This window comes from Saimiri boliviensis, chromosome 4 (genome assembly GCF_048565385.1).
Source record: "Saimiri boliviensis isolate mSaiBol1 chromosome 4, mSaiBol1.pri, whole genome shotgun sequence".
NCBI lineage: Eukaryota > Metazoa > Chordata > Mammalia > Primates > Cebidae > Saimiri > Saimiri boliviensis.
The window spans coordinates 144,472,041-144,487,906 of NC_133452.1; the positions used below are offsets into that span (position 1 = coordinate 144,472,041).

Sequence of the window (15,866 nt, forward strand, 5' to 3'; positions counted from 1 at the left end):
TAAACCCTGAATCTCTAATAAAATAAAATAAGATTTTTAAAAAGTTAAAATAATAAAATGGATTCCAACTGGATAAGGATTTAGAGATGAAGAAAAATGATGATTTTTGAGTGCAAGTATTTGTGGAGATTGAAATTTTTTAAAATAATTTTGTGCAATGTTACCATGTGCAGAAAAAAACTTTCAAAGTTAGTAGCACCAAGAAATCTAATTTATATTTTAAAAAATACATTTTCCTTAAAAGAGAATAAAACTTTCAAAGTTAGTAACTGACAATAAAGAAAGCTAATTTATGTCTTTAAAAATACATTTTCCTTTAGAAAGACTAGAGCAGAGCAGAGATAAATGAACTAGAAAATAGAAAAATAATACAAAAATATCAACAAAATCAAAAGTTGATTATTGGAAAAGATTGACATAATTAACAAACCTTTAGCTGGGTGAATTAAGAAAAAAAGAGAGACCACTCAAATTTCTAAAGTTAGAAATGAAAGTAGGCACAGCAGCTGTGCATCCGGGCCTCCTGACCTCTCTCTGGGTTAGGAGGGTAGCCCAAGTTCGTCAGCACTGGAGGACTTCAGGAATCACGTTGAAGCCCCATAGTGAAGCTGGGGCGGTCTTCATTCAGACTCAGCAGCTGCATGCAGTCAAGGCCGACACATTCCTGGAGCGCATGTACTGCCTGGCCACTGAATTGCCACCCATCACAGCCTGGAGCACTAGCATCATCTGTACCATGGGTCCAGCTTCTCCATCATTAGAGATGCTGAAGAAGACCATTAAGTCTGGAATGAATGGAGCTCATCTGAACTCTCATGAAACTCAGAAGTACCATGTGGAGGCCATCAAGAACGTGCACACAGTCACGGACAGCTGTGCTCCCTACTCCATCCTCTACCAGCCCATTGCTGTGACTCTGGACACTAAAGGACCTGAGATCCCAACTGGGCTCCTCAAGGGCAGTGGCATTGCAGAGGTGGAGCTGAAGAAGGAAGCCCCTCTCAAGTTCACACTGGGTAACGCCTACATGGGAAAATGTAACAAGAACATCCTGTGGCTGGATGGAGGTGGGTAGCAAGATCCACACAGATGATGGATGCTGACTTTCTGGTGACAGGTGGAAATGGTGGCTCCCTGGGCAGCAAGAAGGGTGTGGACCTTCCCGGGGATTCTGTGGACCTGCCTGGCATGTCGGAGAAGGACATCCAGGACCTGAAGTTAGGAATCAAGCAAGATGTCAATATGATGTTCACGTCATTCATCTGCAAGACATCTGATGTCCATGAAGTTAGGAAGGTCCTGGGAGAGAAAGGAAGGAACATCAAGATAATCAGCAAAATTGAGAATCATGAACGGGGTTGGAGGTGTGAAGAAATCCTGGAGGCCAGTGATGGGCTTATGGTGGCTTGTGGTGATCTACCACAAGCCACTGAGATGAGATTCCTGCAGAGAAGGTCTACGTTGCTCAGACAATGATGATTGGGTGGTACAACCAAGCTGGGAAGCCTGTCATCTTGCCACTCTGATGCTGGAAGACATGGTCAAGAATCACTACCCCAACTGGGCATGGTGGCTCATGCCTGTAATCCCAGCACTTTGGGAGGCTGAGGCAAGTGGATCACCTGAGGTTGGGAGTTTGAGACCAGCCTGACCAACATGGAGAAACTCCGTCTCTACTAAAGTTACAAAATTAGCCAGGCATGGTGGCACATGCCTGTAATCCCAGCGACTTGGGAGGCTGAGGCAGGAGAATTGCTTGAACCTGGGAGCTGAGATTGCACCATGGCATTCCAGCCTGGGTAACAAGAGCAAGACTCTGCCTTAAAAAAAAAAAAAAGCAGCAGCAGCAGCTCCATCGCACCTAGGCTGAGGGCAGTGGTGTGGCCAGTACAGTTCTGGAGGGAGCTGACTACACCATACTATCTGGAGACACAGCCAAAGGGGACGATCCTCTGCCTGATTACCTGTGAGGCAGAGGCCACCATCTACCACCTGCAATTATTTGAGGAGCTCTGCCACCTGTCACCCATTACCAGTGACCACACAGAAGCCACTGCCATGGGTGCCGTGGAGGCCTCCTTCAAGTGCTGCGGTGGGGCCATAGTCTTCCTCACCAACTCTGCGGGTATGCCCACCAGGTAGCCAGATACTGCCCACGCAACCCCATGATTTCTGTGACATGGAATCAATCCCCAGACAGCTCACCACGTCCACCTGTACCATGGCATCTTCCCTGTGCTGTGTAAGAACCCAGTCCAGGAGGCCTGGGCTGAGGATACGGACCTCTGGGTGAACTTGGCCATGAATGTTGGTAAGACCTGAGGATTCTTCAAGAAGGAAGATGTGGTCATTGTGCTAACCCGGTGACACCTTGGCTCTGGCTTCACCAACACCATGCGTGTTGTTCGTGTGCTGTGATAGGCTGTGATAGACCCCAGAGCCCTTCCTCCAGCCCCTGTCCACTCCCTTCCCCAGCCCTTCCATTAGGCCAGCAATGCTTATAGAGCTCACTCTGGGCTGTAATGTGGCACTGGTAGACTGGGACACCGGGGAAGAAGATTTATGCCTTGCTGAAACATAGCTGATTTCAGAGCCTGCTCTGGTGTGACAGCCCAGAGCTTGGCTGCCCATCATGTGGCCCCAGCCAAGCAAGGGAAGAAGGAGGAATGTAGAACGGGGGCCCCCAGAGCGTATGGCAAGAGGGTGACAGCTTCCTTTCCTGTGTGTACTCTGTTCAGTTCCTGTAGGAAATGGATGCCCAGAGGTCTCCCGACCATGGCCTGGGGCACTAGTTCCAGTTTAAGCAGACTCTGGCCCTGGCCCTTACGTGCTTTCCCAACCCCCTGGGCCTTTTTCACTGATACCTGTCCCCACCCTCCACTCAGCTGTCCTGTAGCAAACACTCGACCCTCCACCTTTCATCTCCCCACGAATGCAGTCACCTCTGGGCCTGTGGCTAGAGAGCCTAGTTGTATGTCAGTAAACAACAGCCAACGAAAAAGAAGAATGAAAGAAAGAAAAGAAAGAAAGAAAGAAAGAGAAAGAGAAGGAAAGAAGGAAAGAAAGAAAAAGAAAGAGAGAGAGAGAAAGGACATTAACTATGGATTTACTGAAATAAAAAGATTTTAAGAGAGTACTAGAAGCAACTGTATACCAATGAATTGGATATGTTAGATGAAATGGACAAATTCCTGGAAACATAAAACCTATCAAGACTAAACCATGAAGACATGGAAAATCTGAACAGACCTATGACTAGTAAGGAGATTGAATCAATAATCAAAAATCTCCAGACAGCCAGGAGTTGTGGTGCACACCTGAAGTCCCAGCTAGTCAGGAGGCTGAGGTGGGAGAATCACTTGAGTCTAAGAGTTTGAAGTCGGCCTGGGCAACATAGTGAGAGAGATTGTATCTCTAAAAAAAAAAAAAAAAAAAAAAAGAAAGGAAAAAAAACGGAAAAGAAAATCTCTGCAAAAAGTCCTAGACCTAATGATGTCACAGGTGAATTCATCCATTGTTCAGACCAGACGGAGGAGGGAGTCTGGACACTCCCCTCCCCAACGCTCCACTCTGCCCTACAGCCACAGGCCACTATTTCTCTCCCAATCCACTCTTGCTTTTCCCTACCCCTCCCTCGCCTGTTTTCTGCCTCCACAAAGATTTTTTAAAAATTCAAAAACCTGACTCTCTCTTTTCTATATTTAAAACTCTTCAAAGTTTTCCCTTTTCTTTTTGGATAATGATAGAAATCTTTTGTGGCGTCCTAATTAAGGAAAAGGAGTCAGGACGGCAAGACTGAGGGAAAGAAAAAAAGAAAAAGCAGATTGGACTGGGCACAGTGGTTCGCACCTGTAATTCCAGCACTTTGGGAGGCTGAGGTGTGTGGATCACCTGCAGTCAGGAGTTCGAGACCAGCCTGACCAACACGGTGAAACCCTGTCTCTACTTAAAAAAAAAAAAAAAAAATTAGCTTGACGTGCTGGCATGCACCTGTAATCCCAGGTACTTGGGAGGCTGAAGCAGGAGAATCACTGTAACCTGGGAGGCAAAGGTTGCAGTGAGCTGAGATCGTGCCGTTGCACTCTAGCCTGGGCAACAAGACCAAAACTCCATCTGAAAAAAAAAAAAAAAAAAAAAAAAGAAAGGAAAGGAAAAGAAAAAGCAGATAAGTTGTGTCTGACTTTCTTCATGGTCCAGGACACGTAGCCCTCCTGTGCAAATAACTCACTATCTTCCTGCACCCAGTTATCATCAGACCCTTGCCTGATAGAAAAACGCAAGTTAGTTCACTGCCATGTTGGCGTTATCAGTACTGCACAAAGCCCTCTTCAGCACACAGCATAAGTACTATTCGCTAAAGTCCCCAGCAAGACTTTGTCTCTTTACAGTTAGCACCTCTCTTCCTAACGGCTCATTTTCCCCTTACAACGTATTTTCATACTTTCTCTAATAGATCTGCCTTTCTTTACCCACAACTGTCTTGGTAAATTCTTCTCACCTCCATACCACTGGTCCTAGATAGTGACATCTTTGACATGGTCCTCCCTCTTCAGGACTTTGCATGAGCTGCTGGTTCCTAGTTGCCTCCCCCCCCCCACCATCCCTCACAGTGTAGCTTAGGGCTACTTCCCTTAGGGAGCTTTTCCGACCTTCCAGAGCAGTTCTAGGCTCCCTGCTTCATACTGTCCTTAAGCACTTTTATTTCAGTGGATTTGTATACATTGGTGCTATTATTTAAAGTCTGATTGACCGCTTAGAGTCTAAGCCCCATTAGTATACGAGCCCTACATGCTTTTCTAATCATTGAATTTCTAGCACTAACATAGTGCATGAGATGGAAGAGACTCAATAAATATCTATTGAATAAAAGAGGGGAAAAGAAAATAAGGAAGACAGGTGGGAAGAAAGAAGCTAATAGTCTCAGCCAAGCTCAGTGACTATGGCAAATCCTGTGTGACATGGAAGTATTCTGTTTTACCAAAACTTCTTTATGTACCTAACTACCGTCCTGAATCTGCACAGACCCGTGTCTGCTGTATGTGATCTGCACACACAGCATGGGTATAATTTTCAGTCACAGCTTTGTTTTTTTTTTTTTAAAAAAAATGGAAACGTTAAATTTAGAAGTTAGGCCTATCCACACGATGTCTAACAAACCTGCTAATCAAAATATTTACAAATGCAGCTTCCAACTGCTGAAGTTAGATAATTTAATATTTCCTACTTTAGGCCAGGCAGAACACTCAAGAACATAGGAAAGGATTGAAAGGCTAAGAAAAATGGAATGAAGCTTTTTGGAATTTATATTGTTCATTTCATCCAACAAAAGTGAAACAGTTACACATTAAGTAGTACTCAGGGAATGTCATGACATCCAAGCTGCAGATCCAATGGGACTCTATTTTCAGAAAAGCTTCCATTTTAAAATTGAGTCTTCCCACAAAAGAGGAGTGGAATATAGCCTCTGTGTGGGCAGAAGGCATGCTGCAGACACGTCTGGAGGAGGAACATTCAGACACAAGATTGCTGCAAATGCCCATGAGCAGAGAGAGGCCCTCCTCTGTGATCACCACTCTCACCCTGCACTTCCGCCTATGGGTCTTGACTCTTACAAAGCCTCAACAGCATCAGTTGGCTCACAATTAAATTTTTCCAATTTTAAATGATGTTTTTACTTTAAAGCATTTCTACTTATATGTAGAAATCCGGGTTTCGAATATTTCATTTAATCTGGGCCTACTTGGCAGAGAACAGCTGATCAAAGTCCAACTCCTTTTGCTGCCATTACAAATTACTAACAACTTAGTGGCTTCTTTTGCTGCCATTATAAATTACTAACAACTCGGAGGCTTCAGCAACACCAATGTATCCTCTCACAGTTCTATAAGTCGGAAGACCAACACGGTTTTCTTTGACTAAAACCCAAGTGTCAATAGGCTATGTTTCTTTCTGGAGGGTCTAGGGGGAAAATCCGTTTCCTGCTAATTTGGGTTGTTGATAGAATTCAGTTCCTTGCTAGCTGTCAGCGGGGGGCCATTCCTAGCTTCTGAAGGCCCCTGCGTTTCTTGGCTTATGGCCTCTCCCTCCATCTTCCCAGCCTGCAATGGTGGGTTGAGTTCCTCTCGTGCTGTGAGTCTCTCTTCCTTTTTTCCTCTCTCATCTCTTTACTTACAGCTGGGAAAGGTTCTCCACTTTTAAGGACTTGTATGATCATATTGAGTCCACCTGAATAATCCAGATACACTCCCTATTTAAAACTATTTAACCTTAACCACATCTGCAAAGTCCCTTTACCATAGAAGGTATCATATTCTGGGGGTTAGAAAGTAGACGTATTGGCCTGGCGCGGTGGCTCACGCCTGTAATCCCAGCACTTTGGGAGGCCGAGGCGGGCAGATCATGAGGTCAGGAATTCGAGACCAGCCTGACCAAGATGGTGAAAACTCGTCTCTACTAAAAATACAAAAATTAGCCGGGTGTGGTGGCATGCGCCTGTAATTCCAGCTACTCGGAAGGCTGAGGCAGGAGAATCGCTTGAACCCGGGAGGCAGAGGTTGCAGTGAACCAAGATCACACCACTGCACTCTAACAGTGGGCAACAGAGTGAGACTCTGTCTAAAGAAAACGAAAGAAGAGAAATAGACATATCTGTGGGTCCATTATTCTGCTTACCTCAAAGACATTCATTGATTGAGGTGGGGGATGTGCTAGAGATTTTCTCTAGAACTTTGAGTGAGCTCCTCTGTGAATCAAAAAGATATTCTTGTAAAGTCTCTAGCCTTATGCTTCTGATATTTAAGAGCTTCAGTGATTGCCATTTCTTGGAGAATTCCTTTATATTTTAGTAAACCCTCAAAGAGCATTATTATCCTTCCCCACTGAGTTTTACACACAGTCTCAATGTCATTATTTTATTCCTTGCACTCTCTTATTTTCTGAGAGTCACCAACTATAATGTAAGTTGCTTTGCCTTGTTGAATATGTTTATTTCCTTTTTTTTCTGGGTCTTTTAGAGAGGGTCCAGATCATAATTTTTTTCTAATTTTTCAGAGTGGGGGGAAAAAGTCTCCAGGAAAGGAGAAAGTTTTCTCACTTGACTTCTATTTCATTTCCCTAGGCTTTCAAATTTACACACAGTCCTTGTATTCTGATTTTTCCACGCAGACATTTTCTAACAGAGATGTTTCTGCAATTTCTTTGCAGAAAATATGCCTAACCAGAATAAATGTTGCTCTTATGTCTCTGGATTTTTGCATACAACTGGCCATTAAACTGACAACTGGACTTCCGAACAACTGAATTAACAAATACATTGATAATCTGATCAATTTTTTGGTTGAATAAGAGCCAAATGTTTTAAGATCTGGCATTAAAGAAAAAAAAAGAATATATCACACATGTTTCAATTTAGTTAATTAACATCTCCTAAATGTAGTGTCCTATTTCTGGTTATGTGTGAAATTTACCCATGGTGTTGTCCTTTACATTTGAGAAAAATTTAATGAAGTCTTTCTATAGGGAAGTGTTAAAAGTATAATGCCAAGTGAAAAGGAGATTATAAAATAACATATACAATGTAATGTATTAATATATATTTCACAATGTAATTTTTCTATTATACCTAAAGTAAAAATATAAAATAATATAAAACAGATATACATTTAGATGAACGATATTAGATCAAGTTGACAAACAGTGCAATCTTTCGCCTTCCCTCTAATCCTGAATCTATGAAAACAAAAAAGCTATATTTTAGAAAGAACAACTTTTCAACGATTCGAGGAAAACATGAAATGAAACCACCATTAAAAGAGCAGAAAATTCAAGACATTCCTGGAAAGAAGACAGGAAACGAACGGGAGGAGATTGCAAACAGGCTCCTCACGCCAGAACACTACATCCCAACACACCCAGAAGTGAAAGGCCAGTCTGGGAAATTCCAAAGTCAGAGAGATCAAATGGAATAAGAAGAGAAGGGGCCATGGAGCAATGCTTCTGCTGAGACGGTCCAGAAAACATCTCTCTTCTGTCTCCTGGTTTATACACACAACATGTGTGTTTGATTCCCAGTTAGAAGTGCAGAACTACACTCTAAAAACAAGCAAACTTCCTTCCCTGCAGAGGCGTCCTGGGGTAGGGGCCTGGAATAGAAAAGCAGAGCTTGCGATAATTCCAGTCGGCTACCACAATCAGGGAGAGAAAATTGAAAAGACAGCTCTGTCCAAGAAGGAAATACATGAAAGGGCTGAGATGGGAGGATCATTTGAGGCAGGAAGTTCAAGACCAACCCAGATGATACAGCAAAACCTCATCTCAAAAACAAAACAAAACAAAATGAAAGCAACAACAGTGCTTCACCACCAACACATTGGACTATTGCCATGGTTCCCACAGGGTTTTCTAATGTCCATGTTGCCAGGAGAAGTGCAATGCCATTTTTTTTCTCTCTTTTCATTGTAAGTAACTGGCTTTCTTCTCTTCGGAGACGTCACTCAGCAGGCTCTTTCAATCTCACAACTGATGCTTTTCTTCAGTTGGGAAATTTTATTTTATTTCTTCAATTACTTCCCCTATTTTCTTTGTTCTCTCCTTCTGGAGTTTCCATGAGTGAATTGCCCTTCAATTTTCAATGTCTTTCAACTATCCTATCATATTTTTCTTTTAACTAATTTTTTTTACTATTCCTTCTTGGATCCTTGCAAGCGTGAGTTCTTAATTTGGTCACTGTTTTGGATTGGATGTTTGTGCTCCCCCAAATTTATATGTTGAAATCTTGACCCCCAAGGTGAAAATCTTAGGAGGTGGGACCTCTGCAAGGTGATTAGGTCATCAGGGTGGGGCCCTCATGAAAATGATTAGTGTCCTTATAAACGGGATCCTAGGTATCTCTCTCACTTCTTCCTCTTTCGCCATGTGAGGACATAACAAGAATGTTGTCTCAGAATGAGGAAAGTGAGCATTCACCAGAGCCTGACTATGCTGGCCACCCAGGCTGTGGCATATTTGTCATAACAGCTCATACAGACTAAGACTGACACCTTTGTGAGCAAATGCATCTCAATGCTGCCAGGACCTCCTTATAAAATGTGTAGATTGTGTCTCGGAATTGTCCACTCAAGAAAGAGAATAGGGGAATATTTACTCACTGATTTTCCATCACTTTCAAATATAGGCAAGTATTCTAGATGTAATTTAGGGTGAAAAATTTCTTTATGTGCTTTGCATGTGGAAATACTGTAGTTGGTTGATACATAAATATTATTGTAAAATACTGTATTATTGATTCTTATGGAAACTCTTAATTTTATGTACTAAAACAATTATTAAAAGCTTTCCAATTAACAGGCTGATGTATCTGGAAAGCGTAAATATTTTTTAGTAGATATTTGCTGCAAATATTCCGCCATCAGCTGTTGGAGATCAAAGGAGACTAAAGTGGCAAGACAGCTAAATGCAATGCATGATACTGCGTTGGGTCCCGGCTCAGGGAAAAGAAGTTCTATGAGAGACATTATTGGGACACTTTGCAAAATTGGCTTCCCTCTTGTGTTTAGTCTCTTAACCTGAAGTTGTCGGCTGTTTCTTTGCAGAGACCTCCAAGGTAACTATGATCCCTAATTAAAGACTCGCTAATCATGCAAAGGTTTATCACAGAGGAAAAAAACTAAAGCTAAATTACTGCCCACAGGAGAGGAGTTTGGAACTGCAGGATGATAATAATGCTTGACACTAATAAATCACTCTGGAAAAGAAGTTTATAAAATCTAGCAGCTCTTGAAACTCAACATGCTATTTATAGGAAAGAATATGAAAGAGAACTGTGGAACAAAGACTTTTTTTTTGCCTCCTTTGAGCCATTTGAATCATCACACTCACCGTATTACTAACTTACACTTGCAGCATTCATCCTTTGGTGGCAGAAGGCCAAACCATTCTTAGAAAGTTGTTAGAAAGGGAAAGGAGTCATCACTTCCTCGGCTTAGGTTCAGAGTTCTGCTGAAAACCACTGTCTCTAGCACTCAATCTGTCCTCTTAACCTGACTCTAGAGAAGAAAGTTCTACAGAGGAGATGCTGGAGCATAGAACAAAGCCCTTAAACTCATGAATTCTGAAACATCCTCTAGAGTAGCATGCATGCTTATTAATTTTTTCACAGTGGATATAGAAATATTAATACTATTTGCCCATTCATTTATGTATTAATTAATTCATCTATTCATTCACATGCCTTGATTCATGGATTCAGAGATTATTGAGTTTCCTATATCTGCAAAAATCTGGGCTAGGTGCTGTAGCTATAGACACATACACCAGAGATGGCCTCTGCCTATAAGAAGAAACAGACAGTAGGCAACTGTTGAAATTCATTCGTTCAGGAAATATTTATTGAGTATCTACTCTAGATCAAGCAATATTATAGGAGCTTATATCATATTTGGGGCAGAAAGCTTTTAATTAAACAAATTTAAAAGGTTGTTCCACTTTGTGCTTAGTGATGTATATACCTGCTATGTGTGAGCCATATAATTGTTATTATTTGAGCAAGCGAAGCTTAAAAGGTATTATCTAGTGGAGACATGAGCAAGATATTAAAGTCAATATTGTCAAGGGTGTGGTGGCTCATGCCTATAATCCTACTGTTTTGGGAGGCCGAGGTGGGAGGATTGCTTGAGCACAGGAGTTTGAGACCAGCCTGGGCAACATAGCAAGAAATCATCTCTATAAAAATTTTTAAAATCAGCCAGGCGTGGTGGTACATACCTGTAGTCCAAGCTACTCGGGAAGCTGAGGTGGGAGGATCATTTGAGACTGGAAGTTCGAGGCTGCAGTCATCCTAACCTGGGTGACAGAAGGGGACCTTGTCAAAATAAATTAATTAATAAAGCAAATCTTCAAAACCTATTTAACCCACTATGGTTGAGTTGCTAAACAAAATTACCAAATACATCATTGGTCTGTGGCATAGTTGATCAGCTTTGGCACTACTGACGTTTTGGGACAGACAATTCTTTGTGGCAGGAGCTGTCCCGTGCATTATTGGATGTGTGGCAGCACGGTTGGCCTCTACTCAGGGATACCAGTGGCACTCCCTCCTCAGATGTAACAGGCAAAACTGTCTCCAGACATTACCAAATGTCTCCTGGGGAACACAGTTACCTCTTGTTGAGAAACACTGGTGTATGGGGAAAAATGTTCCAAATAGCAATTAGGGACCCTAGAAATATATATTCTGTCCTTCCATGTCCTTGCCCAAGAGTTTTAGAGGGCTTCTTTTCCTCCTTGTTCTTATGTTTTCTGTCTAACCTTAGCCCTGCATCAGAGACTTCATCTTCCTCCTCTCTTCAGCTTCCTGGGGGAGAAAGGGCAGGAAAAGAACTCAGGGAAGCTGCTTTCCAATTGGGACAAGTCAACCCCGAAGACGGAAGTGGGAAACCTGAATGGTGTTGCCATCACAGGCAAAGTTTGCTTCTTGATTTCTTTTGCTGTGGATCCACACACCCCCAGTCACACTCCACATAGAGCCCTGTGGCAACATTTGCTCATGCAGTCACAGGTTCCTGCGCCCCTCTGCAGGCCATGAGGAAGGTGGATTGTATCAGCTTACTTTCTGCTCTTCTGGCTGGTTGAGGTCAGCCACATGAGATCCTCTGCAGGTGCTCATCTTCTCTTGCTCAAGGGTCCTGCCAACTGTGAACTGTTCTCTCCTCACCTCCAAAGCAGGGGGATGGGTAATTCCAAAGCTCATATATACACCAGAGTCAGCTTTTTAGGTTTTGTCCCCCTTCCTTTGGGGTCTTTTTATAACACAGCTGCCCACATGAAGAGAAGAAAGTCAGCACCAAGCTGGTGGACTCTGACACCATCTTATCTCTGACACGATATTTTATCTCTGACACCATCTCTGTGACTTAACTTCTTCACTAGGACTGAGCTTGCTCACCTGTAAAATGGATCACAATAGGACCAACATCATGGAGGTGTTGAGGAGCTAAATTATTTAAGTGGAAAGCAGTTACAACAGCACCTGACCCCTCATGTGTCCAATGTGTTAGCTCTTCCTAATAGGGGTGGTTTACTACAAATAGTGAAAAGGACTCTACTGTGGGATCTCACTTGAAGAATTTAGAGGTCTATAAAAGACTGGGAATTTAGGGTTCCCAGTCTTTTGGCTGGCTCCTGGGATATATCTTGGAAGATGAATGTGGGAGCATCTGAATTCTTCTTTCTCTAATCACTCATGTTGTCTACTTCATTTTTGAGTAGAGCCCCTTCAAACACATCCATTTTTATTTTCATTATGTCTGTTATTTTTTCCCGGTGACAAAGAATGTGTTTTGAGCTCAGCTCCATGTTGCCCTATCTATTAATACATCCTTTCTTTATTGCCAGGACAGGAAGCCTGAAAACTACACTTCCCAGAATCCTTTGCTTACTGCTTCCGGTTAACTTCTGCCAATGGGAGGCTCTGGCAGGAAATTGGGAGGTGGGAGGAGAGTTGAAAAGAGGTTTCTCCCCTCAGCTTCTGGGGGTGTCTTCAGCTGTGCAAAGGCAGCATAGTGTCATAATGGCCCTGTTGTGGTTGCCATTTTCCCATTTACTCTTTTCAGACTTAATCACTGCAGTGGTTCCCTACTAGTCTTTGAGTAACATTACTTCTCTTTATGACTCTTCTCCTGTTTGTATATTTACTGCTATTTTCCTAAACCACTTCCAGATTGACAGGAATCATTGTTTAAAGACCTTAGATGCTCAAAGAAGTTTGCTATGTGCTCTACAAAATGACTGAAATCTCTAAAATCCTTGTTTTAAAAAATCTTAAAGGCTGCGTACAGTGTGGCTCAAGCCTGTAATTCCACCCCTTTGGGAGGCCATGGCAGGAGAATCACTTGAGACCAGGGGTTAGAGACCAGCCTGGGCGACATAGGCAGACCCCTGCCTCTACAAAAAACTTAAAAAATTAGCTAAGTGTGGTGGCCCACATCTGTAGTTCCAGCCACTCGGGAAGCTGAGGTGGGAGAATTGCTTCAACCCAGGAGGTGGAGGTTGCAGTGAGCTGAGATCATGTCTGCATTGCAGCCTGGGTGACAGAGCATGACCCTGTCACAAAAAATGACAAAAACAACAAAAAGCTTACAAACAAAACCTATTCTGTTGCTGCACAACAAATGATCCTTAGACAGTGGCTTATACAGCAATCATTTATTATTTCTCATGGCTTCTGTGGGTAAAGAATTTCAGAACAGCTTGGTTGGATGGTCTTGGCTTGGGGTCTCCATGAAATTACAGTTCGATATCAGCTAGGACTGCAGTTGTCTAAAGTTTTGACTGGACTTGGAGGACCTACTTTTCAAAATGGCTCACTCCTGAAGCTGGCAAGTCAATGCTGGCTGTTGGCAGGAGGTCTCAGTTCCTTTCTATGTGGGCTTCTCTACAGGGCTACTTGAATGTCTCATAGCATGGCAGCTGGCTTCCCCCAAAGAAAGTAATCCAAGAGACCAAGGAGGAAACTGCAATACCTTTTAAGATTTATCCTTGGAAGTCAAATGTCATTACTTTATTCATAGTCTATTGGTCACACAAGGCCAGCCCTGATTCATTGTGCAAAGTGACTACATGCAGGAACATATACCAGGAGTCAAGTTCACTGGAAGTCCTTTTGGAGGCTGGCTCGCATGTGCACAGTCACTGTGTATGCATTAGGTGATGGGCCCATAGTCCAGGTGAAGATGAAACATGGGAAACGCTCCTTTTCCAACAAGGGAGCAGGAAAGTTATAGATTTCAAGAGTTCCTGGAATGAGAGAGAAGGAATGAAGGGAGGAACATGAGTCTTTCAGGTTTCCCTGTAGCCTATGAGAAAACATAACAAGCTAATGAAATGTTAAGCCAGTTGTTCTGAAAGGCATGAACAGGATATATTCAGCTGCTGCTTTTCTCTTTCCCTTTTGTTTTAGCCATCATTTTTTCATTCCCTCTTATCAGCATTACTCTGGATGTACCTACATTGGTGGGCAGGTACTCCATGAAATGCAGCCAACAATTTTATGCCTCCACTCATCAGAAATACACACCCAGGTTGCCGAGGGGGAGTTTCTAAGGGAGAAAAGGCATTAGCAAGCAGTAGCCCAGAGAAGCGTTGGCATTAGCAACACTTTTATTTATTTTAAAGTTAGAACATGCAACTACATATGTGTGAGGAGGTAAGGACTGGAAATGTTCTTTACTCAATAATCATCTGTGCCAGGCACAGTTCAAAGATGGGTGAGACATAGTCCCTGACCTCAAGGAACTTATGGTTTAAAGACAAAACGGATCAGCAGTCATCTAATTGTGATACAAAATTAAGAACCACAAGGGGTTATTGAGGGGCATCCCAATAATACTGACCAGGGGATCAGAGAAGGGTTCATGCAAGGTTGAGCCTGAGAAGGGTCTTGAAGGAATAGGACATGCACAGGTGAGCGGGAGGCACTGGGGTGGAAGTGCAATCTATTTTAGCCTGGAAGAACTAAATGAGCAAACACAGGGAAGAGAGGAGGGGATATGTCAGTCGAAGGAGTAACAAGGAAGGCAGTATGGCTGCAGTGCATGGTGGGAAATGCAGACGGCTCTGGATGGGGAGGAAGCTGGCAAGATGAGATGGAACCAGATCCTGGTGAGTCTTTGGTGCCACACAGGGCGTCAGAGTCACTCAGCAATGATTCAGCAATGGAAAGGAAATGAAGATTCTTAAAGGAGGGAAATGACATTTTCACACCCATGTAGAAATGGGAGAATTAATACCAGAGACACTGAGACCAAAATGTGTGTCTCTGGTTGAAGAAATTATGACTATTTAAAATTTTTCCCTTTTGAGTCACCTGCAGTTTCCAATTTTCCCATAGTGAGTGTGGACACGTGGTGAAAATTTTAAAATAGAATACATAAAATAGTTTTTAAAGGGTAAGATACACTTAGGGGAAAAGGAGGAGGCCAATGAGAGTGGAGTGTCTGCTCTTGGTAGGGAAGAACCTGGCTCTGGAGGCCACAGGCTGGAGGCCAGCCAGGAGGAAGTGGCAAAGAGGGGAAGGAGAGGATCTCATTCATGTATCCCCCCAATATCTGCTGAGTATCTGCCCTGGGCTGGGCACTGTTTTAGGAATTTGCTGGAGAAATGGCTGAATGCAGAAAAGGATGGACAGGGAAGGGGGTTTTCTTTTAGGCTATGAGAGATTTGAGTGTGTTTGTAAGCTCAGGGGAAGGAGCATGTGGAGAATGAAACACAAAACGGCAAAAACATGGAAAAGATAAAAGATGAAGTCCGAGAGCCAATCAGAAGGAATAAGATCAGGTTTGCAAATGCAGTGTGTGTGTGTGTGTGTGTGTGTGTGTGTATTTGTGTCTCAGAAAATATCTCAGTTAGAGAGTATGTAATTATGAATATCTGTATAAGTGGCTACACACGAGCACATTTTGGGTCGGAATTTACAGTGACTACTGAAGATAAAGATTTGGGCAGAGTTGGAGGCATTTTTTCTGCTGTCTATAAAAGTGTTCAAGGGCAATTCAGAAATAAGAAACAATATACAACAACCCCTATAAACAAAGCAGGTGAGGAAATGCAGTTTCCCCCATGTTATGCTCCAAAGAGCAGGAAATATTACAAGAGGATGGGAGAAAAATGGTTACAGAGGAAAACACTCTGTACAAAGGGTGTGGTGATACCAACATGCCTGCCGGCTGGCTGAGACTTTAGAAGCCTCCTGGAGGCCTGGCCACCGCATGGCTGCACCATCATACCTCTGGACTGGGGTTGATGGATGTGCCTCCCATGGGCTTTGATGCTCTTTATCCCCTTCAAAATTGCCTGTTTTAAAGAATGTGTGT

General features: G+C 42.9%; 1 pseudogene; it reads left to right on the forward strand.

Annotated features, from left to right (window-relative positions):
• The first annotated feature begins 487 nt into the window (after positions 1–487).
• LOC101047568 (pyruvate kinase PKM pseudogene) lies at positions 488–2,418 on the forward strand (annotated as a pseudogene).
• The last annotated feature ends 13,448 nt before the right edge of the window (positions 2,419–15,866 follow it).